The sequence below is a fragment of the Ursus americanus genome, chromosome 2 (genome assembly GCF_024610735.1).
Source record: "Ursus americanus isolate L20-20 chromosome 2, mUrsAme1.1.p, whole genome shotgun sequence".
Classification (NCBI taxonomy): domain Eukaryota; kingdom Metazoa; phylum Chordata; class Mammalia; order Carnivora; family Ursidae; genus Ursus; species Ursus americanus.
This window is the reverse complement of record NC_142128.1, coordinates 97,805,952-97,826,842: the sequence shown is the minus strand read 5'-3', so window position 1 is coordinate 97,826,842 and position 20,891 is coordinate 97,805,952. Positions and strand designations below refer to the sequence as shown.

The following is a 20,891-nucleotide window of genomic DNA, read 5'->3' as shown; positions in this document are numbered from 1 at the left end:
AAAGAGAGTATCTTTAATAGGGGACAGGAAGAATAGATCATTGCTCATAAAAGAGCCATATTTCACAGTACTCAATAGCAGCAATGGAACCCTGAAGACAATGAAATTATAAAATGCTGAGAGAAAATAACTATCAACCTTAAAATTTTTACCCAGCTAAACTTTTATTCGAGAATAAAGATGAAATTGACGTTTTTGAACAAATAAAAACTGAATTCACTCCCATCATACCTTCACTAAAGGAACTTTTAAGTGATGTACTTAAAGAGGGAAATTGAATTCAGATGGAAAGACCAAGATTCAAGAGGGAGTGGTAAGCAAAGATACTGATAACTTAGGTAAATCTGTAAACTCTACACACCCATTTTAAGACCTTGGTACATAGTAAATGCTTGATTGACAGGTAATTGGTCCATCGATTTTCCTTTTTCCTCTATGGCAAAGAGAGAAATTGACTTCTTAATTCAGAGTTTTTCAAGAGAAGCTGGAATTCCTACAGGACTCTCAGCATGATTCGTCTTATTTTACAAAGTTAGGAGGCACATTTAGTCTCTTGGATATGATTTGGGATGGCTGAATTTCTTGAAAGATTTCTATCTATTGATTGGTTGCAGAGCATATTTTAATTTAGGTATCAACTGACTTTACCCCCTGTTTACCAAGATCCTAAATGTCACTCTTGATTTATATTTGAATCTGGAATTTCTACTCAAAATGTTCTCAGATTTCATATCCATTATTTAGAAGACAGTTCTAAATTTATTGTTTCTGAGAACCCATGCTAATCTAGGGGAAACATTACGCATAATAAATAAAATAGAACTTGATACTCTTCAACTGGCCAAAGACATCACAACCAGAAACTACTCTTTCTCTGTTAGGTTGTGACTTTAAAAAAGTATTTGCTAGACAGAATTTTTGTTAACTGTTGAAATTCAGATATGCTATCAGTAGTAGTTACAGTAGGATTTTGTTAGGAGGGCCCAAATCAATAGATGAGTTCTCTCAGCACAAATTTTTATGTATTTTTGAAGTAGTTTCTTTTAAGGAGTTTTGTGGACTTACGTTGTTATCCTTGATTAGACTTTCTAGGCACCATTCATTTATTTAACAAATATTTTTGAGCACCTGTCAGGTTCTCTTCTGCACTACGGTTGCTGTAGTGAACAAGATTAGTGAGGTTCCAGTGCTCAGGAAGCTTGCCTTCTACTGGGCCAAGTAAATGAGTTTTAAAATTATCAAAAGAACATAAAGACATGAAAATAGGGTGACATGATAGTAACTTGGGGGGAGGGGCATGTTTTTTAGGTTGACCGGTCAGGAAAGGCCTCTTTGAGGAGATGACAATCAGAGCCTGGAATAGTGGGAAGTAGCCACCTGAGCAGAAGCATCCGAGGCTGAAGGAACAGAAATTGCGAAGGCTGTGAGGCCCAGAGGAGCTTGGTGTATTGTTTCCTTGGTATTGTAAGTGCTGAGAGAGCATATTAATGTGATGGTTTAAAATGATCTTACATTGTATAGAAAATTGATTTTGATTTTATAACGGTAGGAAAGTCACACTAGATTGCCGTAACTTAAATTCACGTCTTCTACTGACACAAGTGTTGTTGCTGTCATTTTTACTCTGTTCTGTTTTCCGCCAGTGAACTCAGGAACATCTGGTTGGAGATGTTTGATTTATTTGCTGGCACGTGGTCTGTTCTCATTTGGGCAGTTTTTCATGACCCCCCTGTAATATAAAAACGTTAAAATATTTGCTAAACTTAGTTGAATTATAAATCGAGTTTTTTACATAGGGAGACAAGAGAGAATGACAAATGATCATAGTGTCTTACACATGGAAGAAACTTTAAAGGCAGTATCCAAGACCTCAGATTATGCTATAGAATTTAAGCGTTTAGTCTGTTTCCTTTACAATAAACTTCATTTCATAAATATCTAATTACTTAGTTATTCTACATAAATAAGAAACCCTTAAAATCACAGGACAACTACATTTTTTCTTTTATGTTGAAATATGCATATATTTGTACCCTTTTGTCAAAAAGTACAAACTTTTTGTAGCTATTATTCTAATTATAGAGTTAATTATGTCTGTTCCAGCTCTTCAGTCTGCCAGACTAAAGCTTTCCAAGGTCAGATTCATGCGTAATTTCTGGTCCCGTGGAGCAAAGTACAGGGCCTTACTTATTCTCTTAAAATTATGTGAGTGCCTGAATGAATGAATGTATGAACATTTATTATGAAGTTCATCTTTGGAGAATAATTACCATTAATCAGTATACTTAAAAAGATAGACATTGATCACTTTTCAAAAAGTGCCTTTGTAATATTGTTGGAAAATTTAAGCATTTCTGATGGGGAGGTGGCCAGTGTGAAGAGCACTCATATGGACTAAGAATCAGAAAATGGGTCTGAATTTAAGCTGTGCCATCACTCACAGAGTGTTCTGGAATAAATCATGCAGCCTTGCACATAATTTCTTTGTTTGTACAGTGAAGGGATTAGATTGATTGTTACTAACATTTCTCTCTGCTCTGAAACCCTATGATTTTTATCCTTTGCTATTTGCAAAAGCCAGGAGAGATAAAGGTTGCCTTTTATGTTAGATTTGATTCTAAATCTAATGATACAGGGCAGTGGTGCTTCAACTGTTTTTGTTAAATGGTAAGGAAACGCTCAAAAAGGTTCAGTGGTAGTAAGACTACACACTGTGCTATGTTATGATGAACTGCCACTTTTATTTTCTTTAATGGCCTGTACTCTTCATCTGCCTACCTAATTTTTCTCTTAGTATTGAGCTTATTTTAGTACAAACAAGTAGTGTGTTTGTAAGAAGGGGCCCAGCCAGTATGGTAAAATGTCTAGATAGTTAAAAAAAAAAAAAAAAAAAAAGATATCTAGATAGTTGATGGTTTCTAAGTACGTACAGTACAGTACATTTTTTTAAGATTTTATTTTCTCAGGGTGGGAGGAGGTGCTAGGTACTTCTGTCTTTCAAATTAAGCATAACATTCTCTTTTATAGCATGTCAGCGTATTGTTGAGGAAGTTTTCTAAAGTGAAAATAAAATGTTTAGTAGCATATTCAAGTTTAAAATAGAGAATTTCTTTTTAAGATTTTATTTTTAAGTAATCTCTATAGCCCAGCATGGGGTTCGAACACACAACCCCGATATCAGTAGTCACATGCTCTACCGACTGAGCCAGCCAGGCGCCCCAGAATAGAGAATTTAATAGCCTCATTTGTCTCCCAAATAGCAGCGTGAGATAGTAGAAGATTATTTGAGTGACGTTGCTGTAGGTGCTTGGGTTTCTTCCTCTGTGGTGGGCAAAATGAAGTCTGGCTGCCCTGGAGAATTGCCCCTGGATCCGGCATTCCTGTCACACTGTCGTGACTTGTTTTCTTTCCAAGTCATGTTAAAAAATGCACTCACAAATATTTGTGTTACCTTAATTATCTCTTCTCGGTGCTTCTAAACTGGGGAGGAGGAGCTAGTGAGACTTCTTACGGGTAGATTATGCTTTTTTCTATCTTTTTAGTCTCTTTTGTAACAATTTATGAGGAGGAATGACAGTATGGACTGAACGGTAATTCAAGACAGGTTCTTGATCTAATTTAGCTAAGATGTTCCCTATTTATTGATCTTTTTTCTAATAATTGTTAACCATTCCTCATTGTTTGGAATGTTTATCTTGACTTTCCAGTTTCAAAGTTATTGGCAATGCTGGCTTTACTGTCTGGAGGGAGCGCTGAATAAAGAGGGTTATAGAATCATCCGCCATTACGTTAATGGCATTAGGATTTTCATCTAGGGGTGAAGAAATTCCTGCCATCATTTTTGTGGAGTATGAACATTACTTCAGGGGCCAAAATTGTAATAAAATGTTGTTTTAACGGCATTCTGTGGAACGAGTTGGCGTGGTCATAACCAGTGTAATGTGAATGGGTTGTAGAAGGTCTTTCTCTCTAGCCACTTATTTTCTTTTTTCCTTTTTTCTTTCTTTCTTTCTTTCTTTCCTTCCTTCTTTCTTCCTTTCTTTCTTTCTTTCTTTCTTTCTTTCTTTCTTTCTTTCTTTCTTTTTTAAAGATTTTATTTATTTATTTGACAGAGAGAGTGAACACAAGTAGGGGGAGCAGCAGGCAGAGGGAGAGGGAGAAGCAGGCTCCCCATCAAGCAGGGAGCCTGATGTGGGACTCGATCCCAGGATCCTAAGGTCATGACCTGAGCCAAAGGCAGATGCGTACCGACTGCACCACCCAGGCGCCCATAGCTGCTTTTTTTCTATTAAAAGTGAGAATAACTGTCCCAGAAAGGTCCAGGAGCTCTGTCCTTGATTTCATTGGCTAGAATGGAGTAATGCTCTGGGTTAGGGTCTGTTCCTAAACAAGTCAGTAGCTACGGGGGTGGGATTGATCATTCAGATCTTTCCCTTGAGCTGGTGTCGTTTGCCAAACAGCATTGCCTTTATCCAAATGGGGCGACTTGGAATGGCAACCAGCATGTACTGTTGGTGTAGTCCAAAGTGAAACCTCAAAATGAGTGAAATTAGCAACCCCTGTGAAAAACAGTATAGAGGTTCCTCAAAAAATTAAAAATAGAAATACTGTATGATTCAATAATTCCACAACTAGGTATTTACCCAGAGAAGCTGAAAACACTAATTAGAAAAGATATATGCACCCCTTTGTTTGTTGCAGCATTATTTACAATGGCCAGGATTAACGTGTAACCCGTGTCCCATCTTTATCTGTCCATATGAATGGATAGAGGAGATATTACACACACACGAGAGAATATTATTCAGCCATTAAAAGAATTCTTGCCCTTTGTGACAACATGGATGATATTACGCTGAGTGAAATAAGTCAGAGAAAGACAAATACCGTATGATTTCACTTTGAAAAATTTTTTAAAAAGATTTTATTTATTTATTTGACAGAGAGAGAGAGACAGCCAGCGAGAGAGGGAACACCAACAGTGGGAGTGGGAGAGGAAGAAGCAGGCTTCCAGCAGAGCAGGGAGCCCAATCAGGGTTCGATCCCAGGACCCTGGGATCACACCCTGAGCCAAAGGCAGACGCTTAACGACTGAGCCACCCCGGTGCCCCTCACTTATTGTGAAATCTTAGAAACAAAACAAAAGAGCAAACAGAAAACAGAAACAAATTGATAAATACACAGAACAAATTGGTGGTTGCCAGAGGGGAGGGAGATGTGGAGATGGACAAAACAAGTGAAAGGGATTAAGAGGTACAAACTTCCGTTATGAAATAAATAAATCACGGGGATCAAAAGTACAGGTCAGGGAATATAGTCAATAATATCATAATAACATTGTATGTTATGTGGATGGTAACCACACTTGTCATGGTGAGCATTGTGTAATGTATGGGATTGTCAGTCGCTGTGTTGTACACTGAAACATAGCATTGTATGTCAACTAACTTCAATAATAAAAAATTTTTAAAAATCAATAATTAGCCTTTTGGGATCAGTTCTGGCCCACTAGTAGCACAAAGACAGTACTTTGGCAATCACTGGTATAATGAGCGTGGACCGAGGACAGACCCTATGAAGAGAGAATGAGGACCCTGTGTATCAGTTTTCTACTTAAGTTTATTTTGTATTTATTTTTAATTATGAGCTACAGAAAGCTATTCCTTTGGCCTTATTTCATCAGTTCTACCAGCGTATTTCATATTTGATTTACCCAGTGGTTTTTCTCTATTATATTCTCTCTGTTCATCTCTGGTTACGTTAATGTCACTAGCATGGTGTTTCTTTGAAGTGCTGCCCATTATCTTAAATAGGGAGGGAATTATAAATCGGTGTACTGACGCTAAAGGAAAAACGAAATGTGTATTTCGCAGTACGTGAAGTATCTAATGTGTTAGAGGCTAAGGAACTGCATTCTTTTTTTTTTTTTTTTTAAAGATTTTATTTATTTATTCAACAGAGAGAGAGAGAGACAGCCAGCGAGAGAGGGAACACAAGCAGGGGGAGTGGGAGAGGAAGAAGCAGGCTCATAGCGGAGGAGCCTGATGTGGGGCTCGATCCCATAACGCCGGGATCACGCCCTGAGCCGAAGGCAGACGCTTAACCGCTGTGCCACCCAGGCGCCCCCAGGAACTGCATTCTTATATGCTTTTTTTTTTTTAAGTTCTTACAAGTAGAAACTTGAGACTTATCCCTACCTAACATGTTAGGTATCTTGGAAAAATTATTATTCTTTTATTATAAAGGAACACATGGTAAGATTTGCTACCGTGTGGCTGAAGACCTCATTGATTAGAAACGGGTTGTGATTGGTAATGGGCTATGAATGGTAGTGGATGGAGTATCTTACATGCCAGGACCCTCCTCTCCTTGAGTGATCATGAACAGACACTACACTTTTTTTTTTTCTTGTGCTTGATATGTGTAGGAAGGATAGACATGATGAACCGCTGCTAATGTCTGCATATTTTTTAGGCAGCGAGTTCCTAGCCAACTGGCTCAATTCAGGAGCCAGTGAGTTCTCCTTTACATTTTATTACTATGCCTCACTTAGTTCCAAGGAGTGAGATAAAGCATTGCATTTTCAGTTTCATGTATCAGTCTTCTCTGAGGTTTGACACTGTAAATCATTGGTTCTTGAGCTATCATGCATCAGAATCTTCTGGAGGGTTTGTGAATCAAAAAGCAGTTGCTGGGCCTCCAACCCCCAAAGTTTCTGATTCAGTAGGTCTGGGATGGGGCCTGAGAATTTACATTTCTCATAATTTCCCAGATGGTCCTGATGATGCTGATCCAGGTACTGCCCTAGGAGAATCACTGTTGTGAAATCATTTACGTTTAATAAAAGCAAAGAACAGTCATAGTGAATTTATTTAAGGAAAAGATACACGGTATTTACTACTGTTTAGATTAGACTTTGTATTGTTTTTCTCTCTCTGGTTGTTGGCTATTACATTAAGTGACCCACAGAGAATATTCTCTTAAATTATATTTCTTTAGTAAAAGAGTAGTTACCTTTTGGTAATTGGCATCTCTTAACTTTTCACAGACCCATTGATTATTGCTGCTGGGCTGAAAGCCACTTTTGGCCTAGATGAAAATAATTTGCATTATTTTGCTTGATGATCCCAAAGATAGGATTTTTTTTTTCTATTTGTTCTTTACTAAGATACCGTAATTGTTATTTCACTCAGTGAGTATTGAAACTTTAAACCAGTCTGAGGCCACTACAACCCCTTTGCTATTGCCAGCTGTGCATGTTTCTATGGAAACTCAATAGGGGCTAGTAGGATTACTATTGTAAGGACCACACCTGGCTTATTTGCATCCAATTTAAGTTGGGGAAATTTCAAAAGAATAAAAGGTCTGTAGATGTGTCAATGGACAGCCAGAAAGAGCTTGTTGTTTGTAACCATCATATTGGTCTAAAGAGGAAGAGTTGGGTGGGTTTTCCTTATTCATTATAGTTCATGTTTCTGGAGGGCTTTGGTGGGTATGCGAAAGTTTATATTTGTGTATTTATTTGTCTCATTGTGTTTTGTTTTTGTTTTAGGACTGTCCTTTTAAATATCCTAATTTATATCCTTAATTAAATATCCTAACTTTATGATTTTAAAATTTTCTTAAGGAATTGAAGGTACATGTAGGTCAGACTCTTTTTCAAGAAAGAAAGAATTTAGCTTCTTTCCAGTTGTATAATGTAGTAAAATGTCTTCGTTTTTGACCACCATTGCAGAATTATGGCAGAATTTTGTGTTGATCTCTACTTTCAAGTGTTATGAGCTACTGTGAGCCCCTTCTCTCACAAAAATAACTTTCTTTAGAAGAAGGCAGTTTGAACTATTTACATATTTGATTTTGTTTACACCCTTGAACTTAAGCCTTGTTTCGGAGTTTCATAAATGGTTAGGACCATCACTGAGTGTATATATAAAAAAAATATATATGGGCTAGTTACATGAGCACAGAGTTACAGAGCACAGTTATGTAAAACTTAGATGCTTTTCATTGATAAGTTATACTACTCAGTTATACAAATTTATACTAGTTGTACTAATTAGTTATGCTAATTCAAACATAGCTATACAGTACAGGTGTATGGCAAATAAGAGTCAGCGCATGTACCAACTCCTTCCTTCGTTAGGGCTGCTTGAACTTTCTGCTGGTCAGGATGCTAAGACTTTCTGGCAAAGAATGTGGTGGTCAACCAGTGATGGTGAATTTCCATACTTGTGTGTATTTCTTGTTTTCTAGAGACAAAATGTAATCCTGTACCTTTTTTCGGAATCTTTTACAGTGATAGTAATATATATTGATCCGTCACCTATGAACATTTGTATGTGTATATATGTATATGTATATGTAGGATGTGGGGGTGTGTATATAAAGCCAGTTGAAGTAGGTCCTTGTAAATTTGGAAGGAGGTAACATACTGGATTTGGGGATTTTTTTCTATTAGTGACATATACTCTTTAAAGAAAAAAAATAAGCAGGCTGTTTTGTTCAGCTTTATGAAAGAGTAGCAGCTTATAATACATGTTCCAAGAATTTTCTAATTTACCTCCATGTTCTGAAGGAAGAGCAGGGGCTAGCATCCCTATTTTGTAGGTGAGGAAGCAAGCACAAGAGTGGTGCCTGCCTCTAATCACTTTATGTTTAGGCAGCTAAACACCTTGATGGGTAGTTCAGTGTTCCCCACTGTGTATAATTGTTCCCCCTTAAAGTGTTAGGTTATTTTATACAGCTTACTCAGTCTTGCCTTTTTCTCTTTTTGTATTCATAGACTGGAAAAGTAAGAAGAGCTTTCCTGCCTTTTTAATTACCAAACTACTCTCAATTTTCAATGAATCAATTCAAAGAAAGAATGCAGTCTTTCTATACCTGGTAAATATTTTCTGCTCCTAAAAGCTATTAATTTAGTAGCCTCTGATAAATCCAGGTGTTTATGATGATTGCCTTTAATTTTGTGGAATGACTATAAAAGTGACTTATCATATACATATATATGATATTAACTCTGAAATTTGTTTGATATTTATTGATGTGGTGGAGTGATGCTTAGAATGCCTGTGCCCTAGCCAGCAACAGAAAATGGTTTCTGATCGGCCCTAGTAGATTGGGTTCTGTTGGGTGGGGTTTTTTTTGTTGTTGTTTTGGTTTGGTTTTTTTGTTTCTTTGTTTTTGGAAAAAGTTGTGAAGTTAATGCAAATAGGGTACATAATTATTAAGTATTCTCTTTACTTGGATAATATAACATTAGCAATAATCCCTATGTGGTAGTTTAATAGTACTTTGTAAATAATAGTTTTACAGAATTAATGTAGTAATCAGAATATTCAACCTACATTTTACCATTTTACAGATGACCTAAGTGAAGATTAGAGAGATCAAGTAAATTGCTTAAGAAAGTCCAGCTAGCCAGTGTATAACTGAGGTCGGAATTTGATCAGAGGGTACATGTTTTGATTCCTACTCTAGTGCCTTTTAAAAATTTGTTTTAAGTTCCTTAAATAAGAATTAACATGCCTAAGAGAGTAAACAAACCATAATGACGTTTCATATGGGTCTTTTGTGTAACTTAAAATGTTAATGTAGGAACAGAGAAGACAAAATGGATTTATATATGCTACATAAAATATTTTATCTATTAACAACAGTAGTAACAGCCATTAATTAGCTACTAGGTACCGTTAAAGCTTTTAGATACACTTTATTAAAGCCTGAGATGAACCCTTGGGCATATTTTGGACCTGTTTTGCAGAACAAGAAACGGAGGCTTTCAAAGTGAGTGCTATAGCTTAGGATGTTAGAAGTGGACTTTATTTTTTTTAATTTTTTTATTTTTAAAGATTTTATTAATTTATTTGACAGAGAGAGAGAGAGACAGCCAGTGAGAGAGGGAACACAAGCAGGGGGAGTGGGAGAGGAAGAAGCAGGCTTCCAGCAGAGGAGCCTGATGTGGGGCTCGATCCCAGGACTCTGGGATCACGCCCTGAGCCGAAGGCAGACGCTTAGCCACCCAGGCGCCCCTGGAAGTGGACTTTAAAACCCAGTTCTCTCTGACTTCAAGGCGCATTACTAAGCTGTGAAGCCTGTTGATTTTTGGAATTAAAGCTTAACCATAAATCCAACCTCTCACATGTTAACTGATACTGATTGTGGAATGATTTCCTCTCATAATTCACCCAGCCAAAAATCTGAGTATTTTAGGGACATATTGAGATAATGCAGAGAAACCGTGTCTTCCTCTGCGATGATTTTAACTGTAGGAATCATATTAGCTCTTTTTATAATGTGATTTAAAGTTATAGGTCTTATACCTCCTCTAAAAAAAAGGTGTTTATAAAATATTTGTATATTCTAAACATATGCTTAAACTAAACAAACTTGAGCAAGTCAAAAGATATATTTCATGTGACTGAACATTTGTCTCCATGTTTTTACTTATTATAGTTGATCAATAAGCAATGGTTATTTTTCTAAAGTATTTTTATGACAGACCTTTCAAACTTAGTTAAGAAATCTTAATGAAAGAAATCAATGTTACAGCAAGGAGTATCATTCAAAAATTAATACATTTCAAGTGTCTGACTGGCTTGGGGATAAATAACTTAAATGAAACTGTAATGATGAAAGTATAAGGAAAATTCCTTCTTCTTTAGTAAAGTACCCAGGGTACTTGAATTTGCCCAGACCAGGTGTATGTTTGCCTTAAAACCTGACTTGCCCCTGAGACTCACCTTTCCCCACTAATCTTCCACTGATTTACCAGCATCACCTGCCTGGCCAAAAGAGGGTGGGAATGCATAGAATGTAGGCGAAGAGATACTAAAAATACATTTTATTAGTAGCTCATGTCAGGTAACTGTTTTATTTCTGGTAGTGTGGAGAACTTACAGCAAAGAAATATAATTTATGTGCATTTTAATCTGTACCATTCAAAATGAGAAATGTACCTTAGATTGCCTGGTATCTTTCTACTTTGGGCAGTCAATATGTTAGAACTCTATAATAAAGGTGAGATACATTGACAGATTTTATTATTTTTTTAGTTAAATTCTAACTAATTGGAGCTTGCAAAGATGGTATGAAACATTGATATTATGACATTTCGAGAAGATTACAAAGTCGCTTACCTACCTTTATATTACTTGTAGCTGCTCATCATCTGAGTAGAAGGGAAGGAGGTGAGGAGGGCTGGGGCAGCTAATGTGTATTGAATTCCGACTCTGTTGGGCATCTGCTAGGCACATTTTTAGTAGAAGTACAGGAAGTAGAGCAAAGAGAAGAAGTACCGTGTACAAAGTTAGGCCTTGCTTTTGTTTGATCAGCTTGTTGGCCCACCATATTCTTTCATCATCTGCTTTTGGCAGCACCAAATATTCTTGGCTGTTTCCAGTGCTCTGAATCACAACTACCTGGGATCGCTGTTCTAGTGCTTATGTGACCAGAAGGGCATCAGTTTTCTGGGGGTTTTTGTTTGTTTTTTGTTTTTGGTGGAGTGGGGGTCAAGTTTTAAATTTTCAGAAAACTATAGTTAACCATACTGTAATACTTAAAAATTTGCTTAGAGCCTAGATCTTAGGTTAAGTGCTCTTGCCACACACACAAAAGTTTTTGATGAAGAAAAAGGAGGGGAGGAAAGTTTTGGAGGTGATGGACAAGGTTATGGCTCAGGGGTGTATACTTATCTCAAAACTTACCTGGGTGGCTCAGTCAGTTAGGCATCTGCCTTCAGCTCAGTTCGTGATTGCAGGGTCCTGGGATGGAGCCCCACATCGGGCTCCCTGCTCAGTGGGGAGTCTCCTTCTCTCCCTCTCCCTGTGCCCTGCTCGTGCTATTTTTCCTCTCTCTCTTTCTCTCAAGTAAATAAAATCTTTAAAAAATAAATAAATAAAGCATTTAATCAAATTTTGGGTTGTGATGGGTTTCAAGGCCTTTTTTTGGTATGTGATATGTTACTAACTGTGGAAATGTTCAGTGCTCACATGTGAGTTTAAACCTGAACTTTTATTCATGCAGCGTAGAGCCTTAAGGTGTGGACTCCTCCATATCTCAAGGTGTCCATCAGAATACTGTTTAAATTATTTCAAGTGCATGCTGACCGTAGATAACCTGTGCATTTCGTGTTTCTGTAGGAATTGTGGTGTTGTCAGTGTTAGTATGCAACCTGCAGTCAGAGACTTCTGAGGGAAGGGAAGGGCAGGGCTCCACTACACTGGTAATAAAACACTGGTAGTTTGTTGAGCTTCCCCTGCCCCCTTTTTCCTTTTTTCTCTTTGCTATTGTTTTATTTTGATTTTAAAACACTCCCAGTACTTTAGTGAATAAGCCTATAAGTAAGGACATTCTGCTGCACAGCCGCAGTACATACATAAAATGCAGGAAATTAGCAGGATCACTTTACTATCAGCTAATCCATACACCTGATTCAAATTTGGCAAGTTGTCCCAAAAATGCCCTTCATAGTACAAGTATCTAATCCAGGACCTTACATAGCATGTAATTACCCTTACCCTATCTCTTTAGTATTCTTCAATCATAGTTCCTTAGTTTTTCCTTGATTTTCAAAGCTATGACACTTTGGAAGAATATATTTTATGGAATGTCTTTGAATTTGTGTGTGGGTTTTTTTTTTTAAGATTTTATTTATTTGTCAGAGAGAGAGAGCACAAGCAGGGGGAGCAGCAGGCAGATGGAGAAGCAGGCTGCCTGCTGAACCAGGAGCCCGACTGAAGCTGGGACTCAATCCCAGGATCCTGGGATCATGACCTGAGCCAAAGGCAGACGCTTAACTGACTGAGCCACCCGTGCGTCCCTGAATTTGTGTTATCTGATAGTTCCCCATGATTTGACTTAAGTTACATCTATGGCAGGAATCACAGCAGAATGTTGTGTTCTCATTTCATCTTCTCTGGTAGTGCACAATTTTGATTTGTCCCTTGACTAGTGATGTTAACCGATCACTTGATTAAGGTGATGTTTACCAGGCTTCTCCTCTGTAAAGTTGCATCTTCCCTTTGTAATTGCTTAATATTTTGTTGGGAAACTGTACATTTTCATCATCAAATTTTTGCCCATTAGATAGAGCATTTTGACTGAACTTACATGATGATGATGATGATGATGGTCTCTGAATGTTGATTTTCTGTTCTTTCTATATTTATTATTTGGTATTCTTTTTTTTTTTTTTTAAAGATTTTATTTATTTATTTGACAGAGATAGAGACAGCCAGCGAGAGAGGGAACACAAGCAAGGGGAGTGGGAGAGGAAGAAGCAGGCTCACAGCGGAGGAGCCTGATGTGGGGCTCGATCCCATAACTCCGGGATCACGCCCTGAGCCTAAGGCAGACGCTTAACGACTGAGCCACCCAGGCGCCCCTATTATTTGGTATTCTATAAGGAAAAACTTTCTCTTCTCCCTGTTTATATCAGCATGAATTCCTATGAGTAATGGTTACAATTTTTTTTAAGATTTTAATTTATTCACTTGAGAGAGAGTGCATGTGTGTGTGTGTGTGTGAGCCTGTGAATACAAGTTGGGGGAGGAACAGAAAGAGAAGCAGACTCCCTGCTCAGTGAGGAGTGTGACATGGGGCTTGATCCCAGGACCTGAGCCAAAGTCAGACACTTAACCAACTGAGCCACCCAGGCGCCCCAGTAATGGTTACAGTTTATTATTTTTATTTATTTTGTTAATGTGCAAAATTTGTTCAATTGGGAGGCCTTTCAGACTTGCTTCTGTGTCTTTTCCACGTATTTCCTTAATTCCTGAGGCACTCCACTATTAATTTCTTCACCAAAACAGTAAAAGGAAGGAAAGGAAAAATAAAATATAAAGTCTCAGCCTAGAAACAGAAAGCCGCCGTAAAGATAAAGAAAATATAAAGAAGTAAATGGAAATTTTAGAGCTGAAAACTACAGTGACCGAAATAAAAACTCACTGGAGGGGCTCACAGCAGAATAGAGGGGACAGAGTGAACTGGAACATAGAACAGTAGAAATTACCCAATCTGAACAAAGAAGGAGAAAATAGAATAATAAGTGAACAGAGCCACAGGGACCTGTGGGACTATGACGAAAGACCACAGAGGAGGAGAGGAGAAGGGGGCTTGGTGAAAAGTCCTTGCAGAAAGACTGGCTGAAAACTTCCCAGACTTGTCAGAAGACATAAACTGGGGCGCCTGGGTGGCTTAGTCATTAAGCGTCTGCCTTCGGCTCAGGGCGTAATCCCGGGTCCTGGGATCGAGCCCCACATCGGGCTCCCTGCTCTCCTGAGAGCCTGCTTCTTCCTCTCCCACTCCCCCTGCTTGTGTTCCCTCTCTCACCATCTCTCTCTCTCTGTCAAATAAATAAATAAAATCTTAAAAAAAAAAAAAGACACAAACCTACAGATTCCAGAATCTGAACAAGTTCCAAACAATATAAACCCAAAGAAGTAATAATAAAATGTTGGTAAACTAAAGACAAAGGAAAAATCCTGAGAACAGAGAGAAATGACACCTTTCCCTATGGAGAAAAACAATTCCAGTGATAGTGGATTTCGCCTCAGAAACCATGGAGGCCAAGAGGCAGTGGCATAACAATTTTCAAGTATTGAGAAAGAGCTAAAAATACCAACTTCTGTATTCATCAAAAATATCCTTCAGGAATGAAGGGGAAATCAAGACATTCTTAGATGAAGGGAAAAAAAGCATTCGTCTCCAGTAGACCTACCCTAAAAGAATGGCTAAAGAAATGAAATATGTAGTTTTTAATCAACAGAACATATTTAGGTCTTGTATACCAAAGACTACAAAATGCTGGTGGGAGAAATCAAGTAATATACAGAGACTCTCCATTTGTGTTATAAGACTCAACATAGGAAAGATCACTTCTCCCCAAACTGATATACAGGTTTAATGCAATTCCTATCAGAATCCCTCTATGATTTTTAATAAACAAGATTATTCTAAAATTAATATGGGAATTCTAATAAAGGAATTAGAATTAGCTAGCAAAATTTTGAAAAAGAAGAAAGTAGGAAAAAATCAGTTTCTCTAATTTCAAGACTTATTATATAGTTGCAGAAATCAAGCCTGAGGATATTGGAGGAGAAATTGACACATGAATCATTGGAACAGAATACAAAACCCAAAAATAGGTCTATACAGGTATAACCGACTAATTTGTGACTGAGGTACAAAAACAGTTGGAGCAAACAGAGGAAAGAAAATCTTTTTGACAGATGATTAAAAAAAAAAAAAACACCAAAAAAATCACCTTTAATCTTCACACTAGGAAAAAATATAGAAGAAAACCTTTAGGACATAGGACTTGGTGAATAGTTCTTAAACATGACACCAGAGGGGCAACTGGCTGCTTCAGCCAGTAGAGCACGCGACTCTTGATCTTGGGGTTGTAAGTTCAGACCACATGTTGGGAGTAGAGATGACTTAAAAATAAAAAATAAAAACCAAAACACGTGACACCAGAAACACAGTCTACAAAAGAAAAAAACTGACAAATTAGACTTTATCAAAATTAAAATATTTTGCTGTATGCATTAAGAAGATGAAAAGGCAGTCTCCACGGTGGGAGAATGTATTTGCAAAGCATGTGTCTGATAAAGGGCTGTTAACTACAATATATAGAGAGCTCTCAAAACTCAGCCCTATGGAGAAAAAGGAATCTTCATACACTCCTGGTGAGAATGTAAATTGGTGCAGCCACTGCAGAAATGAGTGCAGAGATTCTTCAAAAATTAAAAATATAATTACCATATGATCTAGTAATTCCATTACTGTGTATTTACCCAAAGAAAACAAAAGCACTAATTCAAAAAGATACATGAATCCCTGTGTTTATTGCAGCCATTATTTATAATAACCAAGGTGTGGAAGCAGTCCAAATGTCCATCGATAATGGATAAAGAAGATGTGGTATATATACACACACAGTGAAATATTACTCAGCCATAAGAAAAGGATGAGATCTTGCCACTTGTGAAAACATGGACAGACATGGCAGGTATTAGGCCAAGTGAAATAAGTCAGACAGAGAAAGATAGATACCATATGATTTCACTTACATGTGGAATCTAAGAAACAAAGAATAAACACACAAAAAGCAGAATTGGACCTATAAATAGAGGAAAAAACTGATGGTTGCCAGAAGAGCGGGGGAGTAGGGGGATGGGCAGAATGGGTGAAGGGGAGTGAGAGATACAGGCTTCCTGTTATGGAATGAACATATCATAGGAATAAAAGACACAGCATAGGGAATATAATCAATGGTATAATAGTGTTGGATGGTAACAGATGATAGCTACACTTGTGGTGAGCACAGCATAACATAAATTTGTTGAATTACTGTGTTATATACCTGATACTGATGTAACATGTGTCGGCTGAACTCAACCCCCCACCCCAACACATAGAGTGAAACTCAATCCTAAAAATCTAAACAGTCCATTAGAAAAGGGGGATTTGGGGATTTTTAGAAAAATCCAAAACAATGGAATAGACATGTTACTGAAGAGGATATGTGAATGGTAAATTAAGCATATGAAAATATGTTCTATATTACTAGCCATTGGGAAAATGCAGATCGAGACCATTGTGAGATGTCACTACACACCTACTAGAACAGCTACAGTGAAAAGTAATAATAATATCAAATGCTGGTGTCGATTTGGAGAAACCGGATCTCTCATACATTGTGGTAATCTAATATGGTACACCCATTCTGGAAAATATTTGGAAATTTCTTTAAAAACTAAATATACACTTACCATGTGACCCAGCAATATCACTTCTGTGCATTTATCCCAGAGAAATAAAAATTTCTCCACATAAAAATATATACAGGAATATGCTTTACATATTAAAGGCGAGAGTCGTTTACCAGACATGTCCTTCACAAGTATTTTCTCCCAGTGTGGAGCTTGTGATCCAGTGTACATCCCAAATATGAATGTTTGTAGCACCTTTTTTGGTAATAACTTCAAACTGGAGACAACCAAAAGTCTTTCTATAGGCGAACAGTTAAATTATGGTACATCTATGCTATGGAATGTTCTGTTCAGCAGTAAACAGGAATGAACTGTTGATGCACAGGACAACTTGATTAGATCTTAAGGGTATTATGTTGAATAAAATATGCCAACCTGAAATGGTCGTATACTACATGATTCCATTTGTATAATATTCTCAAAATGACAAAATCATAAAGATGGATGATAGATCAATGGTTGTCAAGGGTTCTGAATAGCCAGAACGGGAGGAATGGATACGCCTATAGTGGGGTAGCAGGAGGGAATTCTTTGTGATGAAATAGTTGTGGGTTATGATTGCAGTGGTGGTTATGTGCTCTGCCTACATGTGTGACAGTAAAATGACGTAGAACTATACATCCCCTTTGTACCAGTGTCATTTGCCTGGATTTGATAGCATATTGTCAGATGTAACCAGTGGGGAAACTGGGTGGAGCCTTTACAAATTCTTATGAATTTCTAACTATTTCTTTTTTTTTTTTTTTTTAAGATTTTATTTTTATTTATTTGACAGAGAGAGAGAGCCAGTGAGAGAGGGAACACAAGCAGGGGGAGTGGGAGAGGAAGAAGCAGGCTCCCAGTGGGAGCCCGATGCTGGGGCTCCATCCCAGGACTCTGGATCACGCCCTGAGCCAAAGGCAGACGCTTAATGACTGAGCCACCCAGGTGCCCCAGTTTCTAACTATTTCAAACAAAAGAGAGAGAGAATGTCATTGCTATAGGATTTCAAAAGAAACAAATAGTTACCTGACAAGGGGAATAAAGGAAGACCTGAGGTCATAACTTTTGAACCTGTCTCTATAGGTTAGATAGGTAGACTTTTCATGAGTTGATACAGGGAGGAAAGATATTGTAGACAGGTTGACAGTCAGTAAATGTTTATGGAATGACTGCTAATATACTGCTAATATTATTAAAACATATTAGTAACGTCCGGTTAGTCGGAAGAACATTTTAATTAGTTGAGTGGAGGAATGTGTCTTTAAATTTTATATCTCACTTAGACTCTGGGATACTTGTTACGCTTGTATTTTCACACAAATTTATGAAACCTGAGAGTAAGAGAGAGGACACAAATCACCAGTATCATAGATGAAACCTAATAGTTCAAAGGGATGGATGGGAATCATGAAAGCAGCATGTGGTTTCAAATAAAACATAATAAAATAAAAGCCTGTGTTTCATGGATTTAAGAAACGGAATCAGAGAAGAAGTCACATTGCAGTTGTTAAAGTAGGAGAACTCTAACATTAGCCAAAGATGTCAAGCCACATTAGAGGCTTGTGTTCAAGCTGTGTAGTCACCTATTCTTTTACTCCATGGAATTTTCATACTGGATGGTTGTGTCTTGGGTGATTGTTGAATGTTGCTTTCTCTTCAGTCGTAAGCATTCTGTGGCTCAGTGGTGTGTCCCCAGTTCCTGTCCCACTGCCCAGCAGCACCCAGTGGATATTTGTCGAATGTGCTCACGCATGAAATCAGTGACTTTGCAAAACTCTTTAAACTAGAACAAAGAAAAGGCAGTTACACAAGTAAAGAAACAGGATGATAAGATAGGCACGACAGGTCCATGTAGTACGATGGTCAAACTTTAGTAGAGCTATGCGAAAATTAAACTTTACAACTAAGAAATTCAGGGTTGAATTCTATAATGATACGTTTACTAAAGGATGCCAAAGTTAGACTGAGTTCCAGATGAGCTCTGTACATGACTGTAGTAACGTATGTTGGCAGAGGTTAAGGAAAAGAGCAGAAGCCCCAGGCACTTCACTTCATACTAGCGGCTCTCTCGTCTGGTAGCTTCCTTAACCGACCAGCACTTACAGGACTGCTGACCTGAGCTGCTGCCTCCAGGGTTCCTGCTTAAGACCCACCGTCTGGTGCCCTGCAGCGCGCTGAGTGCCCTCTTCTGTCTGTCTGTGCGTGTGTGCGGCTACCAGGAGACTGGGATGGCCAACAGGATCATTCCTTGTTTGCGCTCCCAAGCCTGTTCCGTCAGGTTGCGCTGCTTATTTCAGTTACACGATTTAAATCGTTATTATATAAACTAAGGAGAAGAACAGGAGGAGATGACGTTTCTGTGAAAACTTAAGTTGAATGTTTTGAAAAGAGTAGATAAAGGGTAATTACTAAAAATACTGCTGAATTAGATGTGAAAAAAGAGCTGTAAAATATTAGGGATACATTATTCTTTAAAAAAGAAAGGGAAAGATGCTGTATTCAGAGTGCTTGATGTGTCTTTTAAGTTCTTACCCTTTTCTTTTAAAGATTTATTTGTTTTAGAGAGAGAGAAAGTATGTACGCAGGGGGGTAGAGGAGCAGAGGGAGAGGGAGGGAGAGAATCCTCAAGCAGACTGTCACTGAGCGAGGAGAGCAACGCAGGGCTCAGTCCCAGCACCCGGAGATCCCGACCTGAGCCGAAACCAGCAGTCGGCCACTTCACTGACCGAGCCACCCAGGCACCCTGAGTTCTCGTCTTACTTTTAAAGCAGTTTTTTCAGTCTGTGGGTCATGAAGTCAATTTAGTAGGTTGAAAGCAGCGATTAAAAAAAGAATATATCATTACATTTAGGAAGGAGCATTATTTCGTGAAATCCTTCTTGAGTTTTTTAAATTCTTAATATAGATGTAAAATGTGAAAAGCTTGAAAAACAAAGCTTAAGAAATTGAAACTGGAAATATTAGAGTAAGTATTAAGGCTATGATTTACCCAAAAAAAGAAGAGGAAACCCAAGTTAGTGGATTCAAATTTTAAAGCAAAGGCTTTGGTCCACCATCAAAAGATTGGTAAATAAATACATATTTATGTAATATGAAATACATATTTCTGTTAACATGAAATGTTTATGTACATAATGGTTTTATGATATTTATTTTAAGTTGACCTTTTTAATTGACCAACCAGTTACAAATCTCCGTGTCACGGGTAAGAGTTTCAGCATATTTTATTTTACTTATGTTCCACTCATTCCTCCTTGTTATGTTTTTTTCCCCCTGCCTTCTCTGCCACTTAATAGTGTGACCTAAGAGTCGTTCTCTAGGCCTCGATTGGTTTTTAGGAAATAAAATAATCCTTCAGATCTCTTGTTATTTGGCAGTGTCTACTAGCCAGAATGATAAAATAAATTCTGTTTTGGTGTTTGCCCATCTAAGATTTTTTGTAAATAGCGGGCATTCTGTTTTCTTTTTTTTTTTTTTTTTTTTTTTTTTTTTTTTTTTTTAAATATTTTATTTACTTATTTGACAGAGAGAGAGACAGCCAGTGAGAGAGGGAACACAGGCAGGGGGAGTGGGAGAGGAAGAAGCAGGCTCCCAGCGGAGGAGCCTGATGTGGGGCTCGATCCCATAACGCCGGAATCACACCTTGAGCCGAAGGCAGACGCTTAAAGACTGAGCCGCCCAGGCGCCCCGGGCATTCTGTTTTCTTATATCTTTTCTTCTTAAGCACTGAAATCCCATATTGCAACCTTAGGGGGCATCATTCATATATTCTGTGATATTCAGTGGCATTGCTAATACCCATCACTTGATTCTGGATCTAAGAAATTTCCAGATCCTGGAACGTTCTTTCATATTTGAGCATTAGTAAATTATTTTAGGCTGTCTGTGGGTGATGAGTTTTGGGATGAGTTTTTTTGGTAAGCTAACCATTTATAATTCTTGAGATAATAAAGCATTTTTATTACTGAGCATCTGCTAAAGCAATGTCATTGTTTTCTGTAAAGAAGCTAGTAAGGAGACTAAAGTAGTGGTAGATTTTGAAAAGAGGTGAAGATTAAAAAGGATATTGGCGTGCACTTGAGATTGCCTAGGAGTTGAAAGCAGTGGAGCTAGGAGATGAAAAATCGTACAGAGAGG

General features: G+C 37.8%; 1 protein-coding gene across 2 annotated transcripts in view; it reads left to right on the top strand.

Annotated features, from left to right (window-relative positions):
* The window catches only part of POU2F1 (POU class 2 homeobox 1), a 176,764-nt gene that overhangs the window by 68,210 nt on the left and 87,663 nt on the right, over positions 1-20,891 (top strand). The window contains exon 2 of one of the 2 annotated variants that reach the window (XM_045797313.2): positions 8,783-8,883. The exons of the other annotated variant lie outside the window; for it this stretch is intronic. The gene's annotated coding sequence lies outside the window, so the exon portion shown is untranslated. The remainder of the gene's footprint in view (positions 1-8,782; positions 8,884-20,891) is intronic. 2 annotated transcript variants of the gene reach the window in all.